Genomic DNA, 22,020 nt, shown 5'->3' with positions numbered 1-22,020 from the left:
TACATTCTGCTTTGTAAAAAACATTGGAATGTGAATGAATATTTCATGTCGGGTTTGTGCACTTGAGAAAATGCGATCAGGCTTGCGTAACTTTTTGGGTGTTCGTTCCCCCCCACTTTTAACACTCCATTGAAGTCTGTGGGGGAATACATTAACACAGTCTGGATATTCTAACTTCGGGTTAGTGCACAAGTGAAAACGTTTTCCTTTCAACTTATAATAAGTGCGCTACCCTACGCACTTATTATACTCTAGCCCTAAATTCCGATTATCCTAATAAAATGACGGAATAATCTAGATTTTATTAAAGAGACTAGTATTTTGCATTACTTTTTCCTCTGTTGGGCACCTCCTGCCTCTGGTGGGTACCTCCAGCCTCGGGCCTCTGGTGGACACCCCCGGCCTTGCAGAGTTAATGAAAGAGGTAGGCTGGCGCTGGGCCTTGGGTAACTTGGAAGTTGTCTCATACTGTTCAAGAATGGGCACGTCTACTACCCCGTCTTATAATCTTCTTGGATCTAGCAAGGGAGCCCCTATTTTAGAGAAATTGGTTGCAGAATGGAACCTGCTGATACCCTAGATCAATATTGATTATAAATTTATACAACTATCTATACAGACAGTATCACAGGCCACCCTGTCAGCCACATGTTAAACTCCTGCATAAATCATACTTCACCCCCGAAAAGGTTTTAACTCCGAAACTTGAAGCTTCAACAAATGTTCCTTCCCTGCAGCAGACTTACTACATATGCTATGGAACTGCCCTAAGATCAGATACCTCTGGTGGAAACTAGAGTTTTGGCTGAACAAATTACTAAAGATCTCTCCTCCGGAGATATCAATGATGCAGGTCCTATTTTGTTTTTAAAAAAAAAATAAAAAATCAAGAGGGGCATCAACCTATTGAAAAACTAGTAACCTTATCTATTCTGGCAGCTAGGTACCCAATCCTCAAAAAGTGGAAAATGAGAGCAATTCCATCTATTGAATTATCTCCGAGATCAAGAACTGCTTGAAGAAGCAATGTTTACTAGAGCAGAGGGATGACGAATCAGACAATTCCTCCGTAAATGGACAGCATTTATTAAATCACTCCCCGTTAACTGAGATAAATCATCTGATATTCCTGTTTAGAAACTCAGAGCTAGTACTCCTGGGCATATGGTAACACTCTAGCAGGGCTGGACAGTGAGAGAAAAAATGAATACATCTGTCTTGCCCTCTATCTCCCCCCCCATTTACCTTCCCCTTGGTTTTTGGTTCAAGTTTCTTTTCCCTCTTCCCTGTTTTTGTTCGTTGTTTAGATGGGTCAAGGGTATCATTAAAAATATAACGATCTCAGCAGTGTAAAGCAGAAGTATAAGGACATGATCTGTGTCAAGCCTCTCTGGCTTTAATTAAGTTGCGATGTAAAAGTAATTTTTTCTTTGTTTGGTATGATTCTACTGATTGATGGCCTTGCAAGGAACAACCTATTTATTTTTTTCTGCACTGCTGGTTCTAAAATAAAGATATAAAAAATTGCATGCTCTGAATAATTTAAGTATAATTTTGACTTGAGTGTCCGTTTAAAAAGGAACATTGTACACCAGATTTTTTTTGCATAAATGTTTTGTAGATGAACCATCTATAAAGACAATACAGTTTTTTGTTGGGGGGGGGGTGTAAAAATGCAGTTTTGCTTATTTTATTTTTTTTTAAAAAAAAACATTGTGCTGATTTTCAGATTCCAAACCAAGCCCCAAAGTTTGACGTAAACTTGTCTACCTACTCCTACAGCTTGCTGCTGTTTGTGTAAAGGGTCTTTTTATATGCAGGGGAGGGGGAGTTTCTGCTCTCTTTGCTTTCCAGACCCTTTTACTGGGTGTCCAAGACTGACCTCATTAACAGTGCTAAACTGGGAGCTTCTAATTAAGTTGTTAAAAGGTTTTATACTAGAGGTTTACATCAGTATCTGCACATATTCTTTATAGTAGTGTATTACATGCAGTTATATGAAAGTTGGTGTATACTGTCCCTTTACGCTCTATGAGCTTCAGCATCCTTGTTCTGTGAGTTTTTGTGGTCTACTGCTTTACGGCTGAGCTCTTAATGCTAATAGAACTTACAGCTGACCAAGTCTCATCTAGTAGGGCTGAAGTTTCTCAAACTGACTTGTTCAGTATGACCCATCGTACTGCAAATGTGCGGCTATGGAGATTTTATGGCTACATGCTGGACTTTATACACTTATTAGCAATGGGTGTGGCTGAAACTGCTGAACTCGATTATAACAAGTATCTACATACCTAAAATAATACACACCCACATATACATTTTTTAATGATATATTACACACATACAAATACCCAATTCCAAAATTATATATATATATATATATATATATATATATATATATATATATATATATATATATATATATATATATATATATATATATATATATATATATATATATATATATATATATATACACACACACCATTTTCCCTACCTGCATATTTGGGTGGTCTTAAAAAAAAAAAGTCTATTTAAAAACTATTGCCTTTATGTAGTACAGTATTGTATTAGCTATACAAAACTATTGAAAGTTATATAAAACTACTTTTAGGTTGCAGGTATAAAGTTATGACATGTAAATATTGTCTAAATTATATAAAACAATATTGTTACACATACAGGCCCATTTATCAAGCTCCGTATGGAGCTTGAAGGGCCGTGTTTCTGGCGAGTCTTCAGACTCGCCAGAAACACAAGTTATGAAGCAGCGGTCTAAAGACCGCTGCTTCATAACCCTGTCCGCCTGCTCTGAGCAGGCGGACAGGAACCGCCGGAAATCAACCCGATCGAATACGATCGGGTTGATTGACAGCTCCCTGCTGGCGGCCGATTGGCCGCGAGTCAGCAGGGGGCGGCGTTGCACCAGCAGCTCTTGTGAGCTGCTGGTGCAATGTTAAATGTGGAGAGCGTATTGCTCTCCGCATTTAGCGAGGTCTTGCGGACCTGATCCGCAGTGTCGGATCAGGTCCGCAAGCCCTTTGATAAATGGGCCCCCTAGTCCCATTCCTTCTCCAAGCAGTCCCATTTTACAGATGCAAAAATATAAATGTAATTTAAAATATATATATATATATATATATATATATTTATTTATATATATTACACACATATATATATATATATATATATATATATATATATATATATATATATATATATATATATATATTTTACACACACACATATACATATATATATTTTACACACACATATATACATATATACACACATACACTATATACATACACACACATCTTTATATCATTTAACAGCAGCATCAGCGTTTTTTCAATTTGATGACGTTTCCACCTTAGTCAATAGCTGTGCTATTGAAAAACTGAGCTGTGCTGTGGGTGGCCCAAGGCGCTTAGACTGGTACTGAGGTAAAAAAAATAAATTTAACTGATGAAAATGGTCGACTATTTTAAGTGATGCTAATTCTAGTGTTTCATAAATAGTAGGATTTATCATCACTTTAATCCATACCCATATAAATAAATAAAACTAACAAAATGTAAGATCAGTCACAGCTTTATTAATAGAACAGATAATCAGAAACACTTTATTAGCATTTTATTAAATAGCCAGGTTTATAGTTCAAACAGGAACGCTAGGACAATCCCTTCCCATGGGTACACGAGTTGTGAGAGCAGCTTTTACGCAAAACACAAGTACTCCAGCTGTTAAAACACCTGCAAAAAAAAAAAAAAAAAAAAGTGAGAATATAGAACAAAATGTAACGTTATTCCTACAAACCCTAGAGCAGTGATTTGCAACCTTTTTTTGCCGTGGCACACTTTTACATTAAAAAATCCTGTGGCACACCACCATCATACCAAAATTTTACAAAATCACACATTGTAATGTAATACTACATACATACACTGTACTGTGCCGTCATGCCTCCTACAAACTATACATGACAGACATTCACAAACACCCCCGCACTGTTGTCAGTCTGCCATGGCACACCTGAGGATCTCTCATGGCACACTGGTTGAAAAACACTGCCCTAGAGAATAACATACAGTAGACAGTGTACACTTTTCTCCTCAACTGCATCCATTTAAATATGTTGTATTCAGGGAACACCTACAACTGGTATCAACTCATTCAGCAATATGCATTTTTTCTGTTGAACCCCTTAAAGGGACACTGTACCCAATTTTTTTCTTTTGTAATTCAGATAGAGCATGCAATTTTAAGCAACTTTCTAATTTACTCCTATTAGCAATTTTTCTTCGTTCTCTTGCTATCATTATTTGAAAAAGGCATCTAAGCTTTTTTTTTTGGTTTCAGTACTCTGGACAGTCCGTTATTGGTGGATGAATTTATCCACCAATCAGCAAGGACAACCCAGGTTGTTCACCAAAAATGGGCCGGCATCTAAACTTCCATTCTTGCATTTCAAATAAAGATACCAAGAGAATGAAGAAAATTTGATAATAGGAGTAAATTAGAAAGTTGCTTAAAATGTCATGCTCTATCTGAATCACGAAAGAAATTTTTTGGGTACAGTGTCCCTTTAGCTTACAAACAGTGCCGTACAGGCGCAGTAGTTTAGCGCTAAAGGATGCTGCTGTCCTAGGCGCTTTCTACGGCAATCTAGCCGACAGCGGCGAGATTGCTCTATTCTGCGTGTCCCACTAGAGATAAGAGAGCCGTGTGTGAATCCTACACTGCACAAAAAATAAAAATCTTACACTACAGCCAAACTTAATCTTACAAGCTATATGATTTACCCCTACACTGTCAGGAATTTCAGACGTCTGCAATTAACGCCTCCTAATCACCAAAAGGCAATGTCAAAGACCTGTAGGTCTGCTATTCCTAAACAGCCATTTGTGTTATTACTGCATACGCAATCTGAAAATAATTTCAGTGAGAAACCCAAAGTTTGAGAAAAGGTTTTTTTTTTTATATGATCACATTATATATAGTTTTGATAGGTAAATAAAAAAAACACAAGGCTCTTTTTCTGTTTAAATGGAGCAAAAATGCTCTTGCCTTTTCAGTAAGTTTGACTGAAATTCCTGGTCCTTAAAAAGGGTCAACTAACTCATTCACACAATTTTCAATTGAATCGCATACAAATAACTGCTGACAAGTCAACTTGATATGCAGCATCCAGTTTGTGTAAAGATTATTTTCATATGCCAAGGAAGGGGGTGGGGAGAGTGTCTGCTTTCACTGAGTGTCCCAGTCAACCTAATCAAAAGCGCTAAACTAAAAGCCTCTAAGTTATTAAACTGTTTTATACTGGATTTTAGATCGGCATCTGTGCATATTCTTTATAGTAGTGTCTATTACATGCAGTTATATGAAAATGGGGATAATACTGTCCCTTTAAGGATGGCTATTTAGAGTGTAATTGATTTGGGATTTAGCTGCCGATTGGTGGCTGCACATCAAGATCTTTGTTATTGGCTTACTGTGTTTAGCTAGCTGGTTACCAGTTTTGCATTGCTGCTCATTCACTAAAGGATACCAAGAGAATGAATAACAAAATGTATAAGTAAATTGGAAAATTATTTAGAGATTTATGTTCTAATAAAAAAAGGGAGGTTTCTTTAAGCCACTTAGTCATCTGTACCAAGTTCATACTTTATGGTTAACTTGTGGGATTTAAAAAAATAAATCATAGCAAACTTTCTTTAAACGGAGAACTGAAATAAAGGGACATCTATGGCGCATGATCCCTTGCTAGTCCTGGGACAAGCATTCTGATGCTTACATTTGGTCTATAATGGGATGAGGCTACCAAAGACACAGAGGTAACAGTCATTTTTTACAGAGATACTAAGGTGATATTTTATTGTCAGCCTTTTACAGATTTGCAACATCAATTTCTAATGATTCAGCATTTGGTTTATGTCTCTTTAAAAGTACAACTCCATCAGCTCTAAACAGTTTGTCCTAAAACAGAATTAAAAGGGACACTCAAGTCAAAATAAAACTAATGATTCAGAAATAAAATGCAGTTTTAAGACATCAAATGTTGCAGTCTTTTTATATTCACACTTTCTGGGGAACAAGCCCCTATTGAGCATGTGCACAAGCTCACAGGGTATACGTATAATTTTTCTTTTTAAGAGCATGTCCGTAGGCTCAATGTGCCCATGTCTTAAAGGGACAGTCAATACCAGAATTGTTGTTGTTTAAAAAGATAGATAATCCCTTTATTACCCAATTCCCCTGTTATATTAATACACTTTTTATTTTGTTGACTAACTTGTATCTAAGCATCTTCTGACCGCCCCTAATCACATGACAGTTATTATCTATTGACATACATTTTAGCCAATTAGTGCAGTGTCTGCCACTAGCCACGGGCGTGCTCACAATGCTATCTATATGGCCTACATGAGCTTGCTCTCCCCTGCTGTGAAAAGTAAATAAAATATAGGCGGCCTTCAAGGGCTTAGAAATCATATGTGCCTTCCTAGGTTTGCTTTCAACTAGAATACCAAGAGAACAAAGCAAAATTGTTGATAAACGTAAATTGGAAAGTTGTTAAAAATTACATGACCTATTTGAAAAATTAAAGTTTTTTTTTGGACTTGACTGTCCCTTTAAGCATTGCATGGCACAAGGGTTTGCAACAATGCTCTCAAGAAATACGCTCTTGAGCCAACCTCATTATGCACTTATGAAAAAGAAGAAGTTTAAGCAAAAAAGGAGTGAGAGATTTTTAACAGAAGTAAAATTAAAAAAAAAGTTGTACACAAATATTGTGCCAGACTGAAGCAAAGAGCAGTGATCATTACAGCATCCCAGAACCACTTCTCACCTATATAGCGAATACATTGTTTGGGAAGGAAAATAGGGTAGGAAATGAACTGAACAAGGCACAGTTTATATAGAGGGTGCGTGAGTTCTAGATGTGTTACAAGCGACAGGTAAATAATAAAATAATCACATTTTATCTATACTAATTAATCAGATGGTGACAAAAGCAAAACAAGTTGAGTTTCTTAAAAATGCCCAATGCTTCAGTTTTCTTTTGTGATTTGGAAATACAATTTTAAACAACTTTTCTTATTACTTCTATTATCAAATTGGCCTCATCTTGTTATCCTTTGCTGAATGAACAGCATTGCACTACTGGCAGCACACATCGAGTTAGCCAATCATAAGAGACAAATGTGTACAGACACCAATAAGCAGCTCGCTCCCACTAGTTAGGATATGCGCAGATTCTTTTTATGACAAGAAATACTAAGAGAAATTTTAATTGAATTTAGAAGTGAGGAAGATATAGATATCCCTTCCACATAGGCCATGCAATTTTTTTTTTAAAAAATCCCCACTGCTGTGTTCAGTCTGGTAACCATTTTCCTAAACCAAGTAAGCAGAACATAAAATTGATATGAAACCCAAAAAGTTCTGGGTAGCGCTTGCCGATTGGTGACTAAATGTAGCCAATAAATCAGCAAGCGCTACCCAGGGTTCTGAACCAAGAATGGGCCGTCTCCCAAGCTTACATTCCTGCTTTTTCAAATATTGATGTCAAGAGAAGAACATTTGATAATATAGGAGTAAATTAGAAAGTTGTATCATGAAATAAAACATTTGGGTTTCATATCCTTTTACGATGCAGGGAAACAAAAAAGCAAGCATTGAAAGTTGTAAATGCTACAACTTCACAACCATTCATGCTTACCTGGGCTGATGTAACGGAGAAATGCTTCATGTAGACATTTTGTCCAGTGCTTGAAGATCTGTATATAAAACAAAATCTATACACAGAAAACAAAAATTAGTTTAAGAAACTAGACAACCTGGTGCTCTAAATGCACCCAGTGTACAAAGTACAGAGTTAAAGTCGCCTTTCCCATATTTAAGCCAAACATTTTATACATAACATAATATATAAAATAAATTATACATAATATATAAAATAATAAATTATACATAACAATCATACATAATATATAGAACATACATATTATATAAAGTAATAAATTATTCATATTATACATAATTATATTGTACAATAGATAACCAAACAAACTGAAATCTGATTAGCTTCCCATGATCACAGACAGTGAGAGCAGCCGCACTCTACTCTCACTATCCATGAACACTTCAGCAGACACAGAATTCAATGTGTTCACTTACCATACTACAAATTATAACTATACAGAATAATAATAATAATAATACATTTTAAACATAATAATAGTAATAATAGTAATAGTAATAATATAGAACATACATTTTAAACATAACATATAAATTATACAGAACATACTAAATAAACATATTATACATAATTATATTGTACAATAGATAACCAAACAAACTGAAATCTGATTAGCTTCCCATGATCACAGACAGTGAGAGCAGCCGCACTCTACTCTCACTATCCATGAACACTTCAGCAGACACAGAATTCAATGTGTTCAGTTACCATACTACACATTAACTTTATACAGAATAGTAATAATAATAATAATACATTTTAAACATAATAAATAATAATAACATACAAATTATGCAGAACATACATAAAATATATTATACAGAACATACTAAATATACATATTATAAATAAATAAATAAAATTATACATATTATACGTAACAATTATACATAATTATAAAAATATTGTACAAAAGATAACCAAACAAACTGAAATCTGATTAGCGTCCCATGATCACAGACAGTGAGAGCAGCCGCAGTCTACTCTCACTATCCATGAACACTTCAGCAGAGACAGAATTCAATGTGTTCAGTTACCATACTACAAATTAACTTTATACAGAATAATAATAATAATAATAGTAATAATAGTAATAATATAGAACATACATTTTAAACATAACATATAAATTATACAGAACATACTAAATAAACATATTATACATAATTATATTATACAATAGATAACCAAACAAACTGAAATCTGATTAGCTTCCCATGATCACAGACAGTGAGAGCAGCCGCACTCTACTCTCACTATCCATGAACACTTCAGCAGACACAGAATTCAATGTGTTCAGTTACCATACTACAAATTATAACTTTATACAGAATAAATAATAATAATAATAATATTATACATATCATATACCAACGTGGCATTCTGAACATGTCTGAGGACTGACGAAACTGGTTGAATCCTCGTCATACTTGAATGGTGTCCCAGCAAAATCTCATCTTGTGCAGCAGAATGACTGCACAAAACAGCAAACAGCAGCTTGACCGTATAACCTTAAACAAAATGTTAATGGGAGATGCACAGGAGAGATATACATTCACAATAGACAAAGAAAAAAAAATGCCAAAAGGCATTTGGAGGTACAGATTGGAATCTGCCTAGCTTTCCATGATCACAGGAGGTGAGAGCAGTCGGCCGCACTGTCCCCACTGCCTGTGAACACAGTTGTCCAACACAGAATACAATGTATACCTCCTGCCTTTGTTGTGGCAAATGAACAAACATCAAATCATAAAACCTTAGCTTAACAGCAGCATTAGGTTTCTGCTTTATAATTTATAAAGAAGTTTGTTACAAAATTGAATCTAATATATGGGAAAGGCAACAGTAGCCCCAGTCTCTGTCCTTACCAACTTGCAGCCTGGATATGAGGTTTTTGTCAACATTCTACACCTGATCTCATTTGCCAGTAGTGTAGTGATTGGGCAGAAGCATTTCTTCAGCAGACGCAGTTGGAGGTGAAGACCTCTCTTTATACATTATGGCCCCTCGCTTCACATTGCAAGATCTGTTGAGAGGAAACAAAGTTTCAGGTTTTTTTAGCTATCCCTAAAAGGCAAATACAAAGAAGGGGGGTGTAGTGAAGTGTGCTTCTCGCATTGCATGATAAACAAAAATATGATCACTCATGTACAGATTATAAGAACACTTCCCCCCCCCATCTGTCTACAAGATCATGGAAAAAGTATTTTCTATCTTTCACATCTGTTACCCAACGGTATGTATATATGTTAACATAACAAGAGTGACAGACAGAAAAAAAAAAATACATAAGAAAATACAGTAATATTTAAACTTGAACATGGTTTTAAAATGTAACTCTAGGATGCTTGACTTCTAAATTAAACGTTCACGATTCAGCTACAGTATATAATTTTAAAGGGACACTGAACCCAAATTTTTTTATTCCATGATTCAGATAGAAAGTTGCTTAAAATTGAATGCTCTAATTTACTCTTTATTCTCTTGGTATCTTTATTTGAAATGCAAGAATGTAAGTTTAGATGCCGGCCCATTATTGGTGAACAACCTGGGTTGTCCTTGCTGATTGGAGGATTAATTCATCCACCAATAAAGAATTGCTGTCCAGAGTACTGAACCAAGAAAAAGCTTAGATGCCTTTTTTAAACAAAAAAAGCAAGAGAACGAAGAAAAAGTGAAAAATAGGAGTAAATTAGAAAGTTGCTTAAAATTACATGCTCTATCTGAATCACAAAACATTTGGATTCAGTGTCCCTTTAAACAACTTTCAAATTTATTTCTATTACCAAATTTGCTTTGTTCTTTTGGTATCTTTTGTTAAAGAATAAAGCCAAGTCAGCTGAAATGAGCCCAGGAGTGTGCACGTAAGATACAAAGTCTATCAAAAGAACTGAAATAAGGGGCAGTCTGCAGAAGCTTAGATACAATGTAATCCCAGAGGTAAAAAAGTCCCCTAAAAATTTTCTACAATTTAAATTGTTCTCAATGATCCCTTTTACCTGCTGGAGTGCATTTAATCGTTTCTAAATAACTCCTTTACCCCTATTTTGGCATTTGAAATAGTTTATTTAGCTTGTGGTTTCCCAACCTATACTGAAAGTATTGATACTGGAGTCTCAGCTTTTGAATAGCCTAAGTAAAACACAGCCAGCAGAAGAAATGGCACTCACAGTGGGGAGCAGGATAGTTAATAAAATTATAATTTTCCATTGTTCCCTCTATGTATTGAGCTTTAGTATTCCAGACTAAGATAAGGAAGCAAGTTTGTGTACACAAAGTGATAACATAATGAGCTAGGATATTTCCTGAAGCTCAAACCATTGTAATAGGCTGTGGTTTAAAAGCACAAAAACAGCGACGCCATATTCACAAATAAAATGTGTGAGAAGTTGCATTTTCAGGTTTATCTTCTGCAGCTGGTATAAACAAGTCATTGAAAATACATTAATATAAAAACTATTTTACAGTGTACTGACCCTTTAAGTTTGTTGGTTTTTTTTTACCACTGGCTGTTATGATCCCATGTGCAAGCAAGTACATTGAACATTTACATTAATAAATAGCTGCCTATGCTCGTCAACCTTACTTAAGATGCTAAAACATTTTTTGTTTTATTGTAAAAAAAAAAAAAAGCTATATTGCCCCAGAACATACTATTCAATGCCCCTTTAAGAAACAAGATATATATACACAATAGGACTATCAAATTCTTCCCCTATTCCTTTAAAGGGACACTGAACCCAAATTCGTTCTTTCGGGATTCAGATAGAGCATGCAATTTTAAGCAACTTTCTAATTTACTCCTAGTATCAATTTCTTTGTTCTCTTGCAATCTTTATTTGAAAAAGGCATCTAGGTTATTTTTTTTAGGTTCAGACCTCTGGACAGCTCTTTTCTCCTGTTAAGTGTGGTCAGTCCACGGGTCATCATTACTTCTGGGATATTAACTCCTCCCCAACAGGAAGTGCAAGAGGATTCACCCAGCAGAGCTGCTATATAGCTCCTCCCCTCTACGTCACCTCCAGTCATTCTCTTGCACCCAACGAATAGATAGGATGTGTGAGAGGACTGTGGTGATTATACTTATTTTCATACCTTCAATCAAAAGTTTGTTATTTTATAATAGCACCGGAGAGTGTTATTCCTTCTCTGGTAGAGTTTGAAGAAGAATCTACCTGAGTTTTTTCTATGATTTTAGCCGGCGTAGTTAAGATCATATTGCTGTTTCTCAGCCATCTGAGGAGAGGTAAACTTCAGATCAGGGGACAGCGGGCAGATTAATCTGCAAAGAGGTATGTAGCAGCTTATTATTTTCTGACAACGGAATTGATGAGAAAATTCTGCCATACCGATATAATGTAAACTCAGCATTAAATGCAGTAGCAGCAACTGGTATCAGGCTGTCATGTATGTATATTTTACACTTCAGTATTCTGGGGAATGGCACTTCACTGGAATTATACTGTATGCATAAGACTTTAGCCTAATTTGCAGGGACTAGCAACAGGCTTTTTAATAACACTTAAAGGGCCATAATACCCAAATGTTTAAACACTTGAAAGTGATGCAGCATAGCTGTAAAAAGCTGATTAGAAAATATCACTTGAACATCTCTATGTAAAAAAGAAAGATATTTTACCTCAAAAGTTCCTCAGTAGCCACCTCCCATTGTAAAGGATTTCTAAGCAGCATTTTAGTGTGTTTGTCCTGGGACATCTGAAGGGACTAGCATCGTGCACTCTCATATTATTTCACCAATCAGGTAAAGGAAGCTTACTATGAAATCTCATGAGAGTTAAGTCAAATCTCATGAGATCACAGTAAGAGTTCATGACCTCAGCACTGCTGATGCTGATTGGCTGCTGTTCATTTCTTCATTTTTTTTAATTTGTTTACCTGCAGCTGGGAGCAGCTGAGTATAACTTTTTACACAGAACTTACTCTGCTGAGCTGAGGAAATTGTGAGGTAAAATATCTTCCCTTTTTACATAGAGATGCTCAGGTGATATTTTCCTGTCAGCTTTTTACAGTTATACTGCATCAGTTTCAAGTGATTTAGCATATGAGTATTATGTCCCTTTAATTTATTTAATGTTAAACGTTTTTTGCTGGCATGTAAAATCGTTTAATTTTCTGAGGTACTGGGTGAAAAAATGTTTTGGGCACTATTTTTTTCCACTTGGCAGTCGTTTTATTTAATTTATGACAGTTTACTGATCTCTCTCACTGTTGTGTGTGAGGGGGAGGGGCCTTTTTTGGTGCTTTTGCTACGCATCAAAAAATTCAGTCAGAAGTTCATTGTCTTCCCTGCATGATCCGGTTCATCTCTACAGAACTCAGGGGTCTTCAAAACTTGTTTTGAGGGAGGTAATCACTCACAGCAGAGCTGTGAGATTGTAGTTAACTGTGATAAAAAACGTTTATTTCTGTATTTTTTTTCTGCTATCAGGGTTAGTTATCCTTTGCTAATGGGAGCAATCCTTTGCTAAAATTGTGTTTACAAAGATTTGATGCTATAACTTCAGTTTATTAATTTTCAACTGTCATAACTTTTTCTGTGCTTCTTATAGGCACAGTACGTTTTCATATTATAGTAAATTACTTGAAAAGTATTTCCAAGTTGCTAGTTTATTTGCTAGTGTGTTAAACATGTCTGACTCAGAGGAATATCTCTGTACTATATGTGCTAAAGCCAAAGTGGAGCCCAATAGAAATTTATGTACTAACTGCATTGATGCTACTTTAAAAAAGTCAATCTGTACAAATTGAACATATTTCACCAAACAACGAGGGGAGAGTTATGCCGACTAACTCGCCTCACGTGTCAGTACCTGCATCTCCCGCTCGGGAGGTGCGTGATATTGTAGCGCCGAGTACATCTGGGCGGCCATTACAAATCACATTACAGGATATGGCTACTGTTATGACTGAAGTTTTGGCTAAATTACCAGAACTAAGAGGTAAGCGTGATCACTCTGGGGTGAGAACAGAGTGCGCTGATAATTAGGGCCATGTCAGACACTGCGTCACAATTTGCAGAACATGAGGACGGAGAGCTTCATTCTGCGGGTGACTGTTCTGATCCAAACAAACTGGATTCAGACATTTCAAATTTAAGCTGGAAAACCTCCGTGTATTACTAGGGGAGGTGTTAGCGGCTCTGAATGATTGTAACAGTTGCAATACCAGAGAAAATGTGTAGGTTGGATAAATATTTTGCGGTACCGTCGAGTACTGACGTTTTTCCTATACCTAAGAGACTTACTGAAATTGTTACTAAGGAGTGGGATAGACCCGGTGTGCCGTTCTCACCCCCTCCGATATTTAGAAAGATGTTTCCAATAGACGCCACCACACGGGACTTATGGCAAACGGTCCCTAAGGTGGAGGGAGCAGTTTCTACTTTAGCTAAGCGTACCACTATCCCGGTGGAGGATAGCTGTGCCTTTTCAGATCCAATGGATAAAAAGTTAGAGGGTTACCTTAAGAAAATGTTTGTTCAACAAGGTTTTATATTGCAACCTCTTGCATGCATTGCGCCTGTCACGGCTGCATCAGCATTTTGGTTTGAGTCTCTGGAAGAGACACTTGAATCAGCTCCATTAGATGAGATTACACACAAGCTTAAAGCCCTTAAGTTAGCTAACTCATTTATTTCGGATGCCGTAGAACATTTAACTAAACTTACGGCTAAGTATTCCGGATTCGCCATTCAGGCGCGCAGAGCACTGTGGCTAAAATCCTGGTCAGCTGACGTTACTTCTAAATCTAAATTGCTTAATATACCTTTCAAAGGGCAGACCTTATTCGGGCCCGGCTTGAAAGAGATTATCGCTGACATTACAGGAGGTAAAGGCCATGCCCTGCCTCAAGACAGAGCCAAACCTAAGGCTAGACAGTCTAATTTTCGTTCCTTTCGTAATTTCAAAGCAGGAGCAGCATCAACTTCCTCTGCACCAAAACAGGAAGGAGCTGTTGCTCGCTACAGACAAGGCTGGAGACCTAACCAGTCCTGGAACAAGGGCAAGCAGGCCAGGAAACCTGCTGCTGCCCCTAAGACAGCATGAATTGAGGGCCCCCGATCCGGGAACGGATCTAGTGGGGGGCAGACTTTCTCTCTTTGCCCAGGCTTGGGCAAGAGATGTCCAGGATCCCTGGGCGTTAGAGATCATATCTCAGGGATACCTTCTGGACTTCAAATCCTCTCCCCCAAGAGGGAGATTTCATCTGTCAAGGTTGTCAACAAACCAAATAAAGAAAGAGGCGTTTCTACGCTGCGTACAAGATCTTTTATTAATGGGAGTGATCCATCCGGTTCCGCGGTCGGAACAAGGACAAGGGTTTTACTCAAATCTGTTTGTGGTTCCCAAAAAAGAGGGAACTTTCAGGCCAATCTTGGATTTAAAGATCCTAAACAAATTCCTAAGAGTTCCATCGTTCAAAATGGAAACTATTCGGACAATTTTACCCATGATCCAAAAGGGTCAGTACATGACCACAGTGGATTTAAAGGATGCTTACCTTCACATACCGATTCACAAAGATCATTACCGGTATCTAAGGTTTGCCTTTCTAGACAGGCATTACCAGTTTGTAGCTCTTCCATTCGGATTGGCTACGGCTCCAAGAATCTTCACAAAGGTTCTGGGTGCTCTTCTGGCGGTACCAAGACCGCGAGGAATTTCGGTAGCTCCGTACCTAGACGACATTCTGATACAAGCTTCAAACTTTCAAACTGCCAAGTCTCATACAGAGTTAGTACTGGCATTTCTAAGGTCGCATGGATGGAAGGTGAACGAAAAGAAGAGTTCTCTCTTTCCACTCACAAGAGTTCCCTTCTTAGGGACTCTGATAGATTCTGTAGAAATGAAGATTTACCTGACAGAAGACAGGTTAACAAAGCTTCAAAATGCATGCCGTGTCCTTCATTCCATTCAACACCCGTCAGTAGCTCAATGCATGGAGGTGATCGGCTTAATGGTAGCGGCAATGGACATAGTACCCTTTGCACGCCTACATCTCAGACCGCTGCAATTGTGCATGCTAAGTCAGTGGAATGGGGATTACTCAGACTTGTCCCCTACTCTGAATCTGGATCAAGAGACCAGAAATTCTCTTCTATGGTGGCTTTCTCGGCCACATCTGTCCAGGGGGATGCCATTCAGCAGGCCAGACTGGACAATTGTAACAACAGACGCCAGCCTACTAGGTTGGGGCGCTGTCTGGAATTCTCTGAAGGCTCAGGGACAATGGAATCAGGAGGAGAGTCTCCTACCAATAAACATTCTGGAATTGAGAGCAGTTCTCAATGCCCTTCTGGCTTGGCCCCAGTTAACAACTCGGGGGTTCATCAGGTTTCAGTCGGACAACATCACGACTGTAGCTTACATCAACCATCAGGGAGGGACAAGAAGCTCCCTAGCAATGATGGAAGTATCAAAGATAATTCGCTGGGCAGAGTCTCACTCTTGCCACCTGTCAGCAATCCACATCCCGGGAGTGGAGAACTGGGAGGCGGATTTCCTAAGTCGTCAGACTTTTCATCCGGGGGAGTGGGAACTTCATCCGGAGGTCTTTGCCCAAATACTTCGACGTTGGGGCAAGCCAGAGATAGATCTCATGGCGTCTAGACAGAACGCCAAGCTTCCTCGTTACGGGTCCAGATCCAGGGATCCGGGAGCGGTTCTGATAGATGCTTTGACAGCACCTTGGACCTTTGGGATGGCTTATGTGTTTCCACCCTTCCCGATGCTTCCTCGATTGATTGCCAGAATCAAACAGGAGAGAGCATCCGTGATTCTAATAGCGCCTGCATGGCCACGCAGGACTTGGTATGCAGATCTAGTGGACATGTCATCCTGTCCACCTTGGTCTCTACCTCTGAAACAGGACCTTCTGATCCAGGGTCCTTTCAAACATCAAAATCTAATTTCTCTGAAGCTGACTGCTTGGAAATTGAACGCTTGATTTTATCAAAACGTGGTTTTTCTGAGTCAGTTATTGATACCTTAATACAGGCTAGGAAGCCTGTTACCAGAAAGATTTACCATAAGATATGGCGCAAATACTTATATTGGTGCGAATCCAAGAGTTACTCATGGAGTAAGGTTAGGATTCTGAGGATATTGTCTTTTCTACAAGAAGGTTTAGAAAAGGGTTTATCCGCTAGTTCCTTAAAGGGACAGATTTCAGCTCTGTCCATTCTTTTACACAAACGTCTGTCAGAAGTTCCGGACGTTCAAGCTTTTTGTCAGGCTTTAGCTAGGATCAAGCCTGTGTTTAAAACTGTTGCTCCGCCATGGAGTTTGAACTTAGTTCTTAATGTTTTACAGGGTGTTCCGTTTGAACCCCTTCATTCCATTGATATCAAGCTGTTATCTTGGAAAGTTCTGTTTTTAATGGCGATTTCCTCGGCTCGAAGAGTCTCTGAGTTATCTGCCTTACATTGTGATTCTCCTTATCTGATTTTTCATTCAGACAAGGTAGTTCTGCGTACTAAACCTGGGTTCCTACCTAAGGTGGTCACTAACAGGAATATCAATCAAGAGATTGTGGTTCCATCTTTGTGTCCTAATCCTTCTTCGAAGAAGGAACGTCTGCTACACAATCTAGATGTAGTCCGTGCCCTGAAATTTTATCTACAGGCAACTAAGGATTTTCGACAAACGTCTTCCCTGTTTGTCGTTTATTCTGGTCAGAGGAGAGGTCAGAAAGCTTCGGCTACCTCTCTCTCTTTTTGGCTTCGTAGCATAATACGGTTAGCCTATGAGACTGCTGGACAGCAGCCTCCTGAAAGAATTACAGCACATTCTACTAGAGCTGTGGCTTCCACTTGGGCCTTTAAGAATGAGGCTTCTGTTGAACAGATTTGCAAGGCTGGAACTTGGTCTTCTCTTCATACTTTTTCCAAATTTTATAAATTTGACACTTTTGCTTCTTCGGAGGCTGTTTTTGGGAGAAAGGTTCTTCAGGCAGTGGTTCCTTCCGTATAAAGAGCCTGCCTGTCCCTCCCGTCATCCGTGTACTTTAGCTTTGGTATCCCAGAAGTAATGATGACCCGTGGACTGACCACACTTAACAGGAGAAAACAAAATTTATGCTTACCTGATAAATTCCTTTCTCCTGTAGTGTGGTCAGTCCACGGCCCGCCCTGTTTTTTATGGCAGGTAGAAATTTTTTGAATTATACTCCAGTCACCACTACACCCTTTGGCTTCTCCTTTCTCGTTGGTCCTTGGTCGAATGACTGGAGGTGACGTAGAGGGGAGGAGCTATATAGCAGCTCTGCTGGGTGAATCCTCTTGCACTTCCTGTTGGGGAGGAGTTAATATCCCAGAAGTAATGATGACCCGTGGACTGACCACACTACAGGAGAAAGGAATTTATCAGGTAAGCATAAATTTTGTTTTTTATTGGTGGAAAAATGTATCCACCAATCAGCAAGGACAACCCAGGTTGTTCACCAAAAATGGGCTGGCATCTAAACTTACATTCTTGCATTTCAAATAAAGATACCAAGAGACTAAAGAAAATATGATGAGTAAATTAGAAAGTTGCTTAAAATGTCATGCTCTTAATCACAAAAAAAAAAAAAAAGTGTGTTCAGTGTCCCTTTAAGGATAAAAGTGTATCAAAAATAAAAAGTACAGTCATACCACAAAAAGACACTACAAGGACAAGTGGACAACATTACAGGGTCATTGTAGTGGTAAAATTACATTAATTTGTTAGAATATGTCATTTTAAGGCTAGTGATCCTGCACCACTGTATGGGTTTAACACACAGTAAAAGTACTGCTTGGGACCCCCAGAGCAGTGCCGGTCCCAATCAGCAGCGCTTTCTGCTTGGGACTAGCAGTGCTCAATGGGTCTTGAGCAGGACATTGTTGGTGATACAAATGACATGCTCTAATGCTGTGTGTTTAGTCCCAAGTAGATACAATCAGTAGCACAACTCAGATGTATAACTAGCGCCACCAATTGGGACAATCACTGCTTTGCAAGCCGAAGAAGTACTTCTACTCTGTGTTTACCCCCTTGCGGGTTAAAACACACAATAATGCGGGGTCGCTAGTCTTAAAATTTGCCAATAACAAATTAGAGCATGTAATGGTTTGCAGGGCCGCCACAAGAAATTTTGGGGCCCCTGACTCAACCATTGATCAGGGCCCCCCCTCCTTTGACATGTTCAATTTTTGACCAAGTGACTAAAACGTATATGGACTTTATTCTTAATTGTCCATTTAAACTTGGAAATGTTGTAAAGGTAGTAACACACACACACACAGGCACACTCATACACTGAAACACACAAACACACACACACATAAGGATTCACATATAGACACTCTAGCAGACACTCAAAGAAACACACTCAGACACAGACACCCAAACACTCAGCACTTGTTTACATTGACCTGACAAGTAATGAGGTAAACTACAGTTTTGTAAAAAAAAAAAAAATGGAGATTTAGAAAACAAAATATGGAGTTCTGATCTTTTTGTAAAGGAAGATGACAACTAAATTATGACAACAGCATGCAGTGGCTGAAACGAAGGGCCCTGAACTGCCTAAATAATAATTTAAAGGTTAAATGGTGGATTGGTTACTTCTGGAAAGGCCTTGTTAGTCTCAAAGTCGGTAGAAAGATGTGAATAATCAGTAGTAAGGTCAAAATGTCCTAAAAAGCAACAGACAATGGACACACACGCAAACTCAAACTTGCACATACACCCAAGGAAACACCAACAGAGACAGCCTCAGAAAACACACAAAGACATACACACACACACAGAGACACCCACAGAAAACACACAAAGACATCCACACACCTCACAGAGACACCCACATAAAACACACAACCTCACAGAGACATCCACAGAAAACACATACATACACACACACAACCTCACAGAGACATCCACAGAAAACACTGACATACACACCCACCCTCACAAAGGCATCCAGAGACAATACACAAAGACAAACATACACACACCCTCACAGAATAAGCTCAAAGACATATGCACACACCCTCACAGACATCCACAGAAAATGCACAAAGACACACCCACCCTCATAGAGAGACCCACAGATAAAAAATACATACACACTCATAGAGACCCAAAGCACAAAGACATAAACACAGACACCCACAGAAACACTCACAGGAGGAGTCTCTCTCTCTCTCTCTCTCTCATGCATATCTGCCAAAAGGGCAAATCTACCATTTGTGTATTGAGGAGGAAACATTTCTGCATGGTTTTAAATATAGAATTTCTACAGCATTGTCAATAATCATAAATACACTGCTGCTAAACAAAAATTGTTTTTATGGACCCCTAGCCCCACCAAACAACTACTACCACACTGAAGTTACAATCCAAAATTGCACAAAGAAATAAAAAACATTTGCTAAGTAAGTCCTACCTCCTCTGCAAATGAAAGTGATCTGCCGTCTTACCCAGGCACACACTGTACAAAGTGCCAAGTATGTCTCACACTGTGCATAGTGGTTTAGTGCACACTCAGAAATCCTCTCAAATGCTAATACTTTACTCCTTGTAATAACATTTCCCATGCTCAATTAGCACTCTGCTGTAGTACCAACTGGTGGCTGCCCAAATTTATATAAAAAAAAAATTATTTTTTTTTTTTTAGTTCTTGCCTCATGGGGCCCCCTGGCTCATTGGGCCCCTGACAGAAGTCACCCCTGTCACCCCCTGATGGTTTGACTATTATCACCATTTAATTATACTATAATATGTCTGCAACAAAAATTATCTACTGTTATACCGGAAACAGCTTAAATACTATGAATTTTATGTATTTTACAACAATTTAACTCTTACCTGTTGTAACAAAGGAGGCACAAACATTTCTTTTGACAATGAACTAGACACTAAGTGTTGGCTGTATGTCAACTGGTGCTGTAGATCTGATAACTTTAGCATCACCTGCAGATACGGGGGGGAAAAAAAATACATACTACTTAACGTAAGAAACAGGACATTGTGGTACGTTAACCTTGGCTATAGTTAATACTCAATTAGAAAATGCAGAGATAAAACACTTTGAAGAATGAACAAAGTCTTAAGGTCTATATTCTGGGCTGTACAGCATATCTATTTAGTGGGTTTAAGTTGTTAGTTATATGACCAAATGCTTCAAAACTACAGCCTAACAGTCACTCCATATCATAAATGCAACAAATATAAAATAAAGAGCATAAGAAGGGAAAGAAGAGTAAGAAATCCAGGTGTCTGTGGAATGGTATAAAAGGATCAGGAATTGGGTTAGTAAAGACTTGGTGATTATAGGCAGTGACAGAGCAATAATAAATGCAACAGAATAGTTTACCGTGAATGTTAGCTGTGCATTTTCTGGGTTTGGCTTGCATGGGACATATGATGGGGAGCATGACCTAAGGCTGAGGAGACAAACTTGTAATGTAACACAGTATATAACTAGCCTAGGGTAGCTTCAGCAGGGGCCCACCGCTTCCACTTCCCAAAGACACCGCTGCTATGAAGACCGTTTACTGTACCTACTGCTAATGAACATATTATGGAGAAGAGAGATCTTTGCCAAAGAGGAGTTGCTTTGATATAGCATGTGTGAAGCAGACATGTAGGAAAACAAGACAAGGGTCCTTAGAGTACTATGAAAAGGAGCGATACGCCATTTTTTAAGTGGTCATATAAAGGTTAATGGAAATAATGTATAATTTTCATTAAAACATTGATATATTTAGGGATTATTATATCTTTACTGCATGTCCAAAGGCTTCAGAGACCATTTACAATCAACCATAGCTTTACAGCTGTTCTCATGGGCACTGGGAGCAGGTGCGGACTGCTCCAAGTGTCCACAAAGCACAGCTGCCACCATGACAGAGCTCACAGCAACGTCTGCCAATGACCATGAGGGGCTTAATAAGTACTTTAATAGGAGAAAATGCATTAGGCTATTTTTATTTAATATAGACTATAAAGTAACAAACTTTACTTTGAAAAATAGGAAAATGAAAATGCTATATTATAGGTAATAAAATTTTATTTTAAAATATCATGCTCATAGGCGTCAAGAGACAATTTACAATCCACCATAGCTTTACAGCTGTATCCATGGGCACAGGGAGCAGGCGCGCACTGCTCCACATGTCCAAAAAAACAGCTGCCACCATGTGAAGAGAGCTCACTGTAACATCTGCCAGTGATCATGTTGGGTCTAACAGGACAGAAGAAAGTAAA

This window comes from Bombina bombina, chromosome 5, assembly GCF_027579735.1.
Source record: "Bombina bombina isolate aBomBom1 chromosome 5, aBomBom1.pri, whole genome shotgun sequence".
Classification (NCBI taxonomy): Eukaryota; Metazoa; Chordata; class Amphibia; order Anura; family Bombinatoridae; genus Bombina; species Bombina bombina.
This window is presented reverse-complemented; position numbering follows the sequence as displayed.